The sequence below is a fragment of the Schistocerca serialis genome, chromosome 1 (genome assembly GCF_023864345.2).
Source record: "Schistocerca serialis cubense isolate TAMUIC-IGC-003099 chromosome 1, iqSchSeri2.2, whole genome shotgun sequence".
NCBI lineage: Eukaryota > Metazoa > Arthropoda > Insecta > Orthoptera > Acrididae > Schistocerca > Schistocerca serialis.
The window spans coordinates 564,111,286-564,125,634 of NC_064638.1; the positions used below are offsets into that span (position 1 = coordinate 564,111,286).

Sequence of the window (14,349 nt, forward strand, 5' to 3'; positions counted from 1 at the left end):
AAACAAAACCTTTGGTTCGGTTAGACACAGAGATGCGTTCGTAGCACGAAGCGTCTGATTCTCGCAGTCAGTACATGTCATTTACCACAATATAAATTCGTCGCTCGCAACTTTGGGATTTGCATTGTGTTTTGTAATCTAATAAACCTACACTTTTCTTGAATGTCTACTGTACAAGTATGTCCATATAAACAAAAATGAGGTGCGAGAGCGATAATCATATCGCAGAAAGTATGAAACTATCACTTAGGCGTCTTGGCAGTTTCCTATTTCCTGCAGCAAATGCGCTGCTTTCGTGTCGTGTGACTTTCATACTTTTCAATTGGCTGAGGACAGCCATAGCTGAAGACATAAGAACCACCACGAACGGAACTGGAGGTGGGAACGAACTGCAGAAACAACGGATATGCTACTGGGATTCCCACATTCCGTTAGTATGGGTAATATACCCATGCTGCTAATTTCCATGCACACAAGGGGAATCATTGTGGATAACAGGCACAGTGACAATAGACTCACAAATAACGCCAAATAATTCGAATAAATAACAAAATATAACAGAAAAAATTTTGTCTTTCAAGGTGTTTTGAACCGTTACTATAAATTCACCATGCTTCCCAGCCCTTCCCGTTCACCATTACACTATCAGTGATATGTCAAACAGATTGCTTGCAATTATACCTACATCAAATTTATGTATATGTCTAATAACTGTCACTCTACACCTTTTTTATTCAAAATGTTGTAGGCTTACTTGCGTTTCTTAATATGATTACTGTACATGAACAGAGAAGCGTATGTTATAAAAAAAGGTGTAATTTAACTGAATGATTTTCACATATTTATTATTTTGAATGTGAATAGTATGCGTTGTTTTACTGTTTGGTTAGTGTTTACAAAGCAGATGTTACCCCCATTTCGAAATAGGACAGTCAGCTAGAAACGAAGCTTTATTTTCTGATATATTAAGCTTCATGCTATTGCTTGTCAAAAAGATTTCGACACTCTTGAAAGAGTTTCATGAAGTGGTATGTTGTGTTTCAGTACCTGTGCCGAGCCCGAATCTCGTCCGACACAGAGCGGAATGAAACATCACTGCTTCGATACAATTAGCCGGTCCAAGCATAGGTGGACTGAAACAGCCTTATTTTGAAACAACGATACAGTTTCTGTGTCTGGCTCGAGATCGAATCTGGTCCGGTTATCCGAGACAGGGACGGAATGAAACACCACTGTTTCGAAACAGTGAACCACAGCCGTTCCGAAACACTGAAACAGTTCCACGTATCGATACACTGTATCGAAACATAGAAACAGTGGCCAAGTGTAACCGTTACTATATTCACTGTGCATCAATCATAATTTAATGGCCGAGTCCTTGTAACCGCATATATTAATATCAAACAAACACTTGATAATAATAAGAGCAAGTTTCATTAGTGTTCCACACCACCTAGGTAACGATAGCGAAAATACTGAAAGGGAATGTTTTCAGTCTCTCATCAGTAGTGGAGCACTTTGATAGCGTGGAAGTCCCGCCACTGTGAAGCAGAGTCACACGGGGAATTCGGCCAGGTACAACGGATCGGACCGGTCTTTTACTCACAGCCCAGCGGCAGCGGCGGCGAGAAGACGATGGCGTAGTGCAGCTGACGGTGATGTTCTTGAGATGTCTGCCCAAAGAGCGTTCCGCCAGCTGTGCGGCCGGTGTTATGTCGCTTTTCTCACTCGCCCAGTCTGCCGACCTGCCTGGCCAGCGGTCAAGCGGAGTAGTCGCCGCCGCTTGTGACGGAGCCGCTAAACCCTGCATGTACAAGGTCTCCGCTATCGGTGCGTTTTCGTCCATCGAAGGCGAAGGTATATTGCCGCGACCTGTGAAGCATGCAGTGTGACATAGCTTTAGCGTCGTTGACTGACGTTCTCTGGATCGCTATTTAAAACCTGGCCACCAGTAGTTATTTGTTATCCCAGAAGCTTCCCGAAATTTCCTACGTTTCTAATGTTTGTGTATTCTGGAATATTCGATGCCTGTATAAGCAGCAGCACACTCTGTCAAGGATTTCAGTTCTGTTCTGGCTATACCTCAGTGTCCGTAATAAACGTGTTTTCAGTGATAAGAGATCTACTTCATTGAAGATCCTTCTTCCGGAATTTGACTTTACTGTGGCTACGAGATGACGATATTGTCACGTACGCTGACTCGATAATGAATACTAAGCCCTCATTTAACCTTCTTCCATAGCGTCATACACTGCTGCATTCACAGCTGATGTTGCCTTATCGATGTGCGGCCTGTAAGGCTCATGTTATGTGAGTATCTATTTTGTCTGCACAGTGTTCATCTACTTACAAAGAGAAAAATTATGTGGCACGGGTTAAATTAGAATCCAAATAGATGGGGACGTAATCTGAAAGTTTGCGTTTCAGATACACTAGTGAGCAGAACTTAAGAACGAATGTAAGTGCCAATTAGCATAGCTCGATGGGACTTTTAGCATACAGCTGGTACAGTAAGCTACAGAAGGTAACTGAGAGAAATACCCAAGAGACGAACAGAAATGGCACTTTTATTCAAGGGCCATAATTACACTGAATTCACCGCGAGTCGTGATGGTTCCCTGGACATTACAAATGACGGGACAAGGTTCTTAAAATGGTGTGTGATCACCACGGACGGGAATGAATGCTCTGCAACGTTCTCTTACAGACACCAAGGTTAGTAAGGGCGTTTCGCGATAAAGCGTTCCATTCCTTCACCAGATCGGTCGGCAACTGCCGAATGGTCAGAGGTGCATGTTGTCTTGCTGCAATACATCCCCGCAACGCATTCCACACGTGCCCCGTGGCTTTTAAGTCGGAGGATGAGCAAGCCAGTTCATTCGCCGAATATCCTCTTGTTCCAAGAGCTTCTCTACCTGCGCTGCTGTCATCTATAAAAGTGAATCCAGGGCCGGGAGCACACTTGAAAAGACGAACGTGGGGAAGCAGTAACGCACATGGGGAATGAATACAGTGCCACAAAAACGTTGACCGGTGAGCGTATCTTCTCCAGAGATTTTAAGGTAAGTATGCCAAGTAGCATTATGGCTCCCCACACCACAACAGCTCGACCAACAAAACAATCATGTGCGGCAATTTTCCTTCCCCCGTTTCGCCATAAGGAGGCACGCACAGCATCGTCGAACATGATCGATTTGATGACCCGGTGCTATGGTGTGTGTGGGAGGGAGGGGGGGGGGGTTGAGCACAATGTTGCAGTGGCGTACTGACTTCCAAATGTTTGAACCCAGTACATTCATTGGGCAACGTTATTGTGACACTGTAATACGTCCCCGTGTGCGTCTTCTAAGGGGTGTATCGCCCTGACTTCATTTTCATGCATGACGACCATATACAAGGTGCGACAATAAAGTAATGAGACTGATTTTCTTTGCGAGATGTGGCAACCCTGAAGGCTTGCGTAGGCATAATATCTTTCACCTTGGTCTATAAGCTGCTTCTAGTCCAAGCATCACATCGATGCAACTGCTCAGTACTGAGTTGTGCTGTAATAAGTTAACACGTGTTTGTGTCTCTCGTCACGGAAATGGAACCGCATAATATTTCGCAACGGTATGCCTTTTCTTTTTGCTTTAAATTGGGTGAAAACGCTATGATAACTTACAGTAAGCTTCAGAGGGCTTTAGGAGAGGAGGTTATGTCAAGAGCTCAAGTTTTTCATTGGCATAAAATGTTTAGTGAAGGCAGAATAAATGTTGAAGATGAAGACCGCAGTGGACGACCATCAACCTCACAGACGGATGTCAACTTGGCCAGTGTGTTCATAAAGAGTGGGTGCCTCCTGGACAAACAGTTAACCAAAGAACAGTTAACCAAAGAAATTTTAGAAAGACTTCGTATAAGAGTTCTTCGCGTCCATGTCTACATTGCTGATAATTGGATTCGGCATCACGATTATGCGCCATCCTATACTGCTCTGTCAGTTGAGCGAGGTTTAACCTCAAAACGAATTTCAGTACCACCACAGCCACGTTATTCACCAGATATTGCTCTGTGCAGCTTTTTTCTATTTCCAAGAGTCAAAACGGTGGTCAAGGGACACCATTTTCAAACAACACAAGATGTCCAAAAAGCTGTGACGAGGGTCTTGGAGGATATTACAGAAGATGAGTTCCAGAAATGTTACCATCAATGGCAGAAGCGCTGGAAAAAGTGTGTGCAGTCAGAAGGGAAATACTTTGAAGGAGACAACACTAAACTTGACTAAAATAGTAAGCAACTTTTTTTCACATCTGTGTCATTACTTTATTGTCGCACCTCGTAGAACAGAGGTTGTTGAGTACCTGGAACGAGAGGATATTTGACGAATGGACTGGCCTGGCCGTCCTCTCGAGTTAAAGATCATAGAGGATGCGCTGGGAAGACATATTGCAGCACTTCCACATGTACCAACTAATACCCGGCTGTTATCAACCGCCGGCTGGTGTGGCCGTGCGGTTCTAGGCGCTTCAGTCTGGAACCGCGTGACCGCTACGGTCGCAGGTTCGAATCCTGCCTCGGGCATGGATGTGTGTGATGTCCTCAGGTTAGTTAGGTTTAAGTAGTTCTAAGTTCTAGGGGACTGATGACCTCAGAAGTTGAGTCCCATAGTGCTCAGAGCCATTTGAACATTTTTTGTTATCAACCGCGCTGGTAGAGGAGAGGAAAGCCTTACCACAAGAACTGCTACCAACCTTGTGGGCACCACGGCAGCACGTTGCAGAGTGTGCATTGCCGTTCGTTGAGATAACACATCGTATTAAGAACAATGTCCCCTCTTTTGTTACGTCCAAGAGACCATCATAAATCGCAGTGACTTCATCGTAATTATTGTCTTTGAATAAAAGTGTCGTCCTGTTCGTCTCACTGCGTATTTCTTTCCGTTGGCTTCGGTACTACGCTTTGCAGTTCTTTCCACGTATGATTCAAGTGTCGTCGATCTTTATTAGTTATATTTGTACTATCTAGGACACCAATCCATACTGAAGTCCTTTCTTAACTACGCGTTCGCTATTATATCGGAAAGTGATAGTTACCGAACCCTTACTCGGTGGAATATTTCTGCTTCTATAAGGGACGATCAAAAAGTTTCTGTTCAAAAGCAGCATGAACCCCTTACCTACTGTCGGCGCGTATAAACCCGCATCGGAGTCGCACTAGGTTACATACATGCTGCAGCAACGGCCTCAAACTGAAACTCTTTGTTGTCCATTATACACTACTAGCCATTAAAATTGCTGCACCAAGAAGAAATGCAGATAATAAACGGCTATTCATTGGACAAATATACACTCCTGGAAATTGAAATAAGAACACCATGAATTCATTGTCCCAGGAAGGGGAAACTTTATTGACACATTCCTGGGGTCCGATACATCACATGATCACACTGACAGAACCACAGGCACATAGACACAGGCAACAAAGCATGCACAATGTCGGCACTAGTACAGTGTATATCCACCTTTCGCAGCAATGCAGGCTGCTATTCTCCCATGGAGACGATCGTAGAGATGCTGGATGTAGTCCTGTGGAACGGCTTGCCATGCCATTTCCACCTGGCGCCTCAGTTGGACCAGCGTTCATGCTGGAGGTGCAGACCGCGTGAGACGACGCTTCATCCAGTCCCAAACATGCTCAATGGGGGACAGATCCGGAGATCTTGCTGGCCAGGGTAGTTGACTTACACCTTCTAGAGCACGTTGGGTGGCACGGGATACATGCGGACGTGCATTGTCCTGTTGGAACAGCAAGTTCCCTTGCCGGTCTAGGAATGGTAGAACGATGGGTTCGATGAAGGTTTGGATGTACCGTGCACTATTCAGTGTCCCCTCGACGATCACCAGTGGTGTACGGCCAGTGTAGGAGATCGCTCCCCACACCATGATGCCGGGTGTTGGCCCTGTGTGCCTCGGTCGTATGCAGTCCTGATTGTGGCGCTCACCTGAACGGCGCCAAACACGCATACGACCATTATTGGCACCAAGGCAGAAGCGACTCTCATCGCTGAAGACGACACGTCTCCATTCGTCCCTCCATTCACGCCTGTCGCGACACCACTGGAGGCGGGCTGCACGATGTTGGGGCGTGAGCGGAAGACGGCCTAACGGTGTGCGGGACCGTAGCCCAGCTTCATGGAGACGGTTGCGAATGGTCCTCGCCGATACCCCAGGAGCAACAGTGTCCCTAATTTGCTGGGAAGTGGCGGTGCGGTCCCCTACGGCACTGCGTAGGATCCTACGGTCTTGGCGTGCATCCGTGCGTCGCTGCGGTCCGGTCCCAGGTCGACGGGCACGTGCACCTTCCGCCGACCACTGGCGACAACATCGATGTACTGTGGAGACCTCACGCCCCACGTGTTGAGCAATTCGGCGGTACGTCCACCCGGCCTCCCGCATGCCCACTATACGCCCTCGCTCAAAGTCCGTCAACTGCACATACGGTTCACGTCCACGCTGTCGCGGCATGCTACCAGTGTTAAAGACTGCGATGGAGCTCCGTATGCCACGGCAAACTGGCTGACACTGACGGCGGCGGTGCACAAATGCTGCGCAGCTAGCGCCATTCGACGGCCAACACCGCGGTTCCTGGTGTGTCCGCTGTGCCGTGCGTGTGATCATTGCTTGTACAGCCCTCTCGCAGTGTCCGGAGCAAGTATGGTGGGTCTGACACACCGGTGTCAATGTGTTCTTTTTTCCATTTCCAGGAGTGTATTATACTAGAACTGACATCTGATTACAGAACAACCACCTCTGGCCGTAATAACGGCCTTGATACGCCCGGGTATTGAGTCAAACAGAGCTTGGATAGCGTGTACAGATACAGCTGCCCTTGCAGCTTCAACACGATACCACAGTACATCAATAGTAGTGACTGGCATACTGTAACGAGCCAGTTGCTCGGCCACCATTGACCAGACGTTTTCAGCTGGTGAGAGATCTGGAGAATGTGCTGGCCAGGGCAGCAGTCGAACATTTTCTGTATCCAGAAAGGCCCGTACAGGACCTGCAACATACGGTCGTGCATTATCCTGCTGAAATGTAGGGTTTCGCAGGGATCGAATGAAGGGTAGAGCCACGGGTCGTAACACATCTGAAATGTAATTTCCACTGTTCAAAGTGCCGTCAATGGGAACAAGAGGTGACCGAGACGTGTAACCAATGGCACCCCACACCATCACGCCGGGTGATACGCCAGTATGGCGATGACGCATATCCACTTCCAATGTGCGTTGACCGCGATGTCGCCAAACACGGATGCGACCGTCATCATGTTGTAAACAGAACCTGGATTCATCCGAAAAAATGACGTTTTGCCATTCGTGCACCCAGGTTCGTCGTTGAGTACACCATCGCAGGCGCTCCTGTCTGTGATGCAGCGTCAAGGGTAACCGCAGCCATGGTCTCCGAGCTGATAGTCCATGCTGCTGCAAACGTCGTCCAACTGTTCGTGCAGATGGTTGTTGTCTTGCAAACGTCCCCATCTGTTGACTCGGGGATCTAGACGTGGCTGCGCGATCCGTTACAGCCACGCGGATAAGATGCCTGTCATCTCGACTACTAGTGATACGAGGCCATTGGGATCCAGCACGGCGTTCCGTATTACCCGCCAGAACCCACCGATTCCATATTCTGCTAACAGTCACTGAATCTCGACCAACGCGAGCAGCAATGTCGCGATACGATAAACCGCAATCGCGATAGGCTACCATCCGATCTTTATCAAAGTCGGAAACGTGATGGTACGCATTTCTCCTCCTTACACGAAGCATCACAACAACGTTTCACCAGGCAACGACGGTCAACTGCTGTTTGTGTATGAAAAATCGGTTGGAAACTTTCCTCATGTCAGCACGTTGTGTGAATGCTCTGAAAAGCTAATCATTTGCATATCACAGCATCTTCTTCTTGTCGGTTAAATTTCACGTCAGTAGCACGTCATCTTCGTGGTGTTGCAATGTTAATGGCCAGTAGTGTATTAAACTTGTAGGTTTTGCTATTAACTACGGTATAACTGAACTGCCGGCCGGAGTGGCAGTGCGGTTCTAGGCGCTACAGTCTGGAACCGCGTAACCGCTACGGTCGCAGGTTCAAATCCTGCCTCGGGCATGGATGTGTGTGATGTCCTTAGGTTAGTTAGGTTTAAGTAGTTCTAAGTTCAAGGGGACTGATGACCACAGCAGTTAAGTCCCACAGTGCTCAGAGCCATTTGTATAACTGAACTAGTGCGTAACGTCAAACCCTCCATAAGGCTGTCCTAAATAGAGAGAAAGAGTCAATTAAAGTGTTGTTTCTTCCTACATATACCTCACAAAAATATGACGACTGTAGAATCAGACATACTCGAGCTGATTCTGAGGCTTATCAACGGTCGTTCTTCATGCGGACCCCTGGAACAGGATGGATGGATACTGAGACTGGTACATGAAATACCCTCCACCGCACACGGTGCGGAGTGTCGGTGCAGATTTAAATGTAAATAATACCGCGGCGCTGAGCGGGCGCCTGGGAATTGCAGCATCAGAACGCAGCAGTTAGGGGCCAGCAGTGAGGGGAAGGCAGGGGAGAGATGTGGGGGGGGGGGGGGGGTTAGCTGGGGTGGGGAGCGGGTGAGGTGTGGAGGGGAGAGGCTGGGAGTGGGGAGGTCGGTAATTAGAGGTGGCGGTAATCGCCTTAGCACGGCCTTTGTAGCCGGCGCGGCCGAGTGTCACCAAACGAGCCAGCTGCGTGCGGCGTGCTGCCTGCCGAGTGGCCGGTGTGGCGCGTCGCGGGACTGCAGATACAGCCAGGCGCGCACGGACTGGGGAAATGCAATCCGCTACATGCAGTTACGTCCGTGGGCTAAAGCCGTCCCCATACGTGACTTTAACGCGAATTTGAGGCTTGAAAGGTGTCTGACGAGCGCTCAGAAACGGTCGCGGGAGATGTGCTAGTCTCATGAAAACACCTGGTAAAACTCTAATGCTAGATGGAAGGCAGGCACTAAGCGACATTTTAGCTGTTCCCCCCCCCCCCCCCCAACTGCCCGTGTCACGATATCAGAAAGTGTAGTCGAAGTTTCATACGGACAGTTGCTCGTTACGATTTAACTTTGGAATCTTCTGCCTGTGCCTACAACTACAACTATACTCCGAAAGCCAGCTTATGGTGTGTGGCTGGGATACCTCTGGAATCACTATCGTTTTCTTCTTTTTCTTTTTCATCCGTATGACCTCTGAGTTCTCTGATTTTTTTCGTCGTAGTCATTTCGCGAGACATGTGTGGGAGGATGTCGAGCTCTTCTTCGAACGTATGCTCTCGGAACTGAAACAGTACCACTCTCCGTGGAACACAATCCTTCTCTTGTAGCAACTGACACTCGTGCCTGTTCATCTCGGTAACACTGTCACACTTACTACAATTATTATTTGGATCTTCTCTATCTCGTCTGTTAATCCTAATTGGTAGGCGTTCCAGACTGATGGACAATATTCAAGAATCGGTGTAACAAGTGTTTTGTAATCTACTTGTTTCGTGGGTGCATTTCTTTACGATTCTTCCAGTGGATCTAGCCTGGCATTTGCTTTCCATGCAGTTTGTTTTATGTGGTCATTTCGGTTTAGGTCGCTGCAGATGGTTTCTCCTAGGCGTTTTGCGGGGGTTACTGTTTCCAATGATTTCTTGTCAGTAGCGTAATCGACAGTAAATGGATCTCTTCACCTGTTTACATGCGATATGCTACATTTATGTACATTCATTGTCGATTACCGAGATTCTAAAGGCAGTTGGCAATTGTAAAATTAGCGTGTGCACTCCCCATGATTGTCTATTTCTTTCTTTCAACTTATGGCCTGCTCGGTACCGATTTTCGTACGCGTTTTTAATAGAAAAACTTATCATGTGTAGTGGAGTCTTTTAATTTTAAGAATGTATTTTAGTGGTATATTATTGTTTTATTGTGAGTCTGTTGATTATGTTGCAATTTCACAGTGTTATTTGTTTGTTTCTGTGTATGTACGAGGTGGTTTAATGGATACACTCCCGAAAGGCAAATTAAAACGACAACAAAAATTGATCTGCAACCGAGACGCTCTCCATTGGTTGTTGTTGGCTACACCTGGTGCCCTACACAGCTTTTGCTATCATAATGGACACATGTGCAAGATATCTGTTTGTTTCATAGTGATTCTCTGGTATATCCATAGAAAACCCCGAAGAGAATTGTGATTTCAGAGGGTACAAAGACGTTTAACACAGTGAAATGTTAAAAAGAGAGCTTTAAACAACCAAAACTATTCCGTAAATTAAGATGATTCGTTACTTATGATGGTGGACAACCTGTACCTAGAAAAGAAAACTAAACTTTCAGCCATATCAGTGTAACATTTGTCTCACGCTGAAAAATTATCTCACATTTCTCTTATATATTTCTCTTTAAATATTTCTAAAACGACGTTTATTTTCGTCTGCTAGGAAGGGTCACAATTTTGAGCTGCACCTGTGAGAAACATATACACTCCTGGAAATTGAAATAAGAACACCGTGAATTCATTGTCCCAGGAAGGGGAAACTTTATTGACACATTCCTGGGGTCAGATACATCACATGATCACACTGACAGAACCACAGGCACATAGACACAGGCAACAGAGCATGCACAATGTCGGCACTAGTAAGTGTATATCCACCTTTCGCAGCAATGCAGGCTGCTATTCTCCCATGGAGACGATCGTAGAGATGCTGGATGTAGTCCTGTGGAACGGCTTGCCATGCCATTTCCACCTGGCGCCTCAGTTGGACCAGCGTTCGTGCTGGACGTGCAGACCGCGTGAGACGACGCTTCATCCAGTCCCAAACATGCTCAATGGGGGACAGATCCGGAGATCTTGCTGCCCAGGGTAGTTGACTTACACCTTCTAGAGCACGTTGGGTGGTACGGGATACATGCGGACGTGCATTGTCCTGTTGGAACAGCAAGTTCCCTTGCCGGTCTAGGAATGGTAGAACGATGGGTTCGATGAAGGTTTGGATGTACCGTGCACTATTCAGTGTCCCCTCGACGATCACCAGTGGTGTACGGCCAGTGTAGGAGATCGCTCCCCACGCCATGATGCCGGGTGTTGGCCCTGTGTGCCTCGGTCGTTTGCAGTCCTGATTGTGGCGCTCACCTGCACGGCGCCAAACACGCATACGACCATCATTGGCACCAAGGCAGAAGCGACTCTCATCGCTGAAAACGACACGTCTCCATTCGTCCCTCCATTCACGCCTGTCGCGACACCACTGGAGGCGGGCTGCACGATGTTGGGGCGTGAGCGGAAGACGGCCTAACGGTGTGCGGGACCGTAGCCCAGCTTCATGGAGACGGTTGCGAATGGTCCTCGCCGATACCCCAGGAGCAACAGTGTCCCTAATTTGCTGGGAAGTGGCGGTGCGGTCCCCTACGGCACTGCGTAGGATCCTACGGTCTTGGCGTGCATCCGTGCGTCGCTGCGGTCCGGTCCCAGGTCGACGGGCACGTGCACCTTCCGCCGACCACTGGCGACAACATCGATGTACTGTGGAGACCTCACGCCCCACGTGTTGAGCAATTCGGCGGTACGTCCACCCGGCCTCCCGCATGCCCACTATACGCCCTCGCTCAAAGTCCGTCAGCTGCACATACGGTTCACGTCCACGTTGTCGCGGCATGCTACCAGTGTTAAAGACTGCGATGAAGCTCCGTATGCCACGGCAAACTGGCTGACACTGACGGCGGCGGTGCACAAATGCTGCGCAGCTAGCGCCATTCGACGGCCAACACCGCGGTTCCTGGTGTGTCCGCTGTGCCGTGCGTGTGATCATTGCTTGTACAGCCCTCTCGCAGTGTCCGGAGCAAGTATGGTGGGTCTGACACACCGGTGTCAATGTGTTCTTTTTTCCATTTCCAGGAGTGTATGTACTCAAAAGCAACGAAATTATAACTGTTTTGTCAGCATGGAATACTTGTTTAAAGTAATTAGAGAAATGTCAAGTACCACTGAAGCTCAATCGCATTGCACTTGTTATCAAATGAAAATTTATGAATTGAAATTCAGTCATTTGCCAATGTAAACAGAAGGGTTGTCATTGCAAGGTAATTTATGATGAAGCTGAAACTAATTACTGCAAAATGTTAATCGTTCCAAGATAATTACATCGAGTTCCTTTCAGTACTAACTCATTTGCCTATTAGTGGAAAAGCCCTGTTTGTTTTACCTGTTTCCAGTGGAATACTGTTAAAACTAGCATGCATGCAGTTGTTACAGCACTGTACTTAGATCCGGATGGACTGTAGTTCGATCGACTCCTCCCCCTGCCCTGTGCATTCAACAAAGTGTGTGTTAAAACTGCCGTCGTATGCACCCACTGGTGATTTTGAACAGTCTCATAACTACAGGGTAGCTGACACCCAGCGAAAACTTCGTCTTCGAAATCCACCCCGGCTGATATCTTCTCATCACTATTTAATATTCGTTGCTGCTTGATTTTTGCTCGTTAATTGAGATCGAAACGACTTTACATTAAAGTGAAAGACAAATATTTCAATAGTTCTTTTTTGTGTAATACAGATCAAAACGAGTAATAACCTAGTTTACAAAAAAAAAAGAAAAGAAACCGCTATCCCTTTATACGTTTTTCTTTGCCGGTCAATGCAAAGACGAAACAATCACGAAAACAATCTCAAAACATACTTTCTAAAATTTTCATTGTGTTTGGTCACTTGACATTGTTCGAATGGCCTGTCTATTAACCAGAAACGTGCGTTTCAGCACCAGGGAGAATGGAAATGGTGCTCATCACAGTCCATTCCAAATCCCCTCATGATTTCCATTTCATACAAATGCAATTTTTCACCGTCTTCTTGTTCTTTTCTTCCTCCTCGTCCTCCTCCTCCTCCTCCTACTTTATCGGCCTCCTTCACCTTTTCTACGCCTACATAGATATCTCAAAAGCCACTATACGGTACATGTCAGAAGTTGCCTTGAGCCACAAGTAATCAGACCCTATCCTCCTCGAATCGGAAATGAAACGCTGTGGATGACGACTGTTTATGCTACCGTAACTGCCTCCGTAGCCGTGGTTGCTAAACCAGGCTTGCGCAGCGGACCTCGAATCGGAGGTACAAAGCTTCGAAAACTGGTGGTGGAAAATTTTCTCTGTTAGTATTTAGCCGACAAAGGAAGGGGCAGTGGCAGAGTAAAGTTCCTGATCACGGGTCTTCGTGCCAATGCTGTGGATTGAATTCCAAACGTCACCGCGGTGTCCCATGAAGTGATGGCATGTGACACTGTTGATGGTGAGCCGTCTGTCGGATGGGGATTTTGAACTCGGAGTCCGCCTTGGTGCTACTCGGCTATACGAGAGAACTAGACCGAGCGCCCGTACCGGTTTTCACCCTCAGCATTCGATTCATCCATAATGACATAAATCCAACACTACATTGTACCAGCAATCATAAGTCATCCACATAGCACTGATGCACACTTGACATTTTATATAGGATGAGTCACTAACAATTGCCATGAAGGGTAACTCCGAAAGTAAGATAGGAGATGAAAAGTTTGTGGGGCAAAAGTTGCATGGGACAACGGGGGACATTGTATGACGTTGGGTTTTTGTTGCTAGATGGGATCGCTTCGGAGATATGAAGGTCAACTTTTTTTTTTAAATGGGACGTTGTAGTTTGGTGCTTACTTTCTGATAGCGGCTATCAAGACGAATCCAACGATGTGTAACAGGAAGGTCTTTGATGATCAAGAAAGGTCACGAAGGTGGCATGAACGTCCATTTACAGAAGGTGTTCGAAGTGATGACCACTGGTATCAATGCAGTACTGCAATCTTCTTATCATGGATTGAGTGGTATTCCTTATCACATCGGCACTTATCGAAGCACATGCTCTGACAATTCTCTCCCGCATACATTCAGGTGTAGTTGGACCGTCTTTATAAACAATGTCTTTTACGAATCCTCACAAGAAAAAATCCAAAGGCGTCAAGTCTGTCGGACGAGCCGGCCACGACACGTCTCATCCGCTTCCAATCCAACGATTTGGGAATTGTCTCTGTAACTCATTTCTAGCCATCAGGGAAAAAACACCCATCGTGTTGATACCACATTCTGTTCCTTGTTCGTAAAGGTATTTCTTCAAATAACAGATCTAATGTTTCTTGCAGGAATGTGGTGTACTTCCTACCGTTAAGATTTCCTTCGATGAAATAGGGGCCTATAATTCTGTCCTCCAGAATCCCACACCGCACATTCACAGACCACGATTTTTGGTGTGCAACTTGCCGCAGTCAACATGGAT

The 14,349-nt window shown here is 47.1% G+C and overlaps 1 protein-coding gene across 2 annotated transcripts in view; it reads left to right on the plus strand.

The window, feature by feature from the left end:
- The window catches only part of LOC126475817 (cGMP-dependent protein kinase, isozyme 1), a 578,889-nt gene that overhangs the window by 238,906 nt on the left and 325,634 nt on the right, over nucleotides 1-14,349 (plus strand). The window lies entirely within an intron of this gene.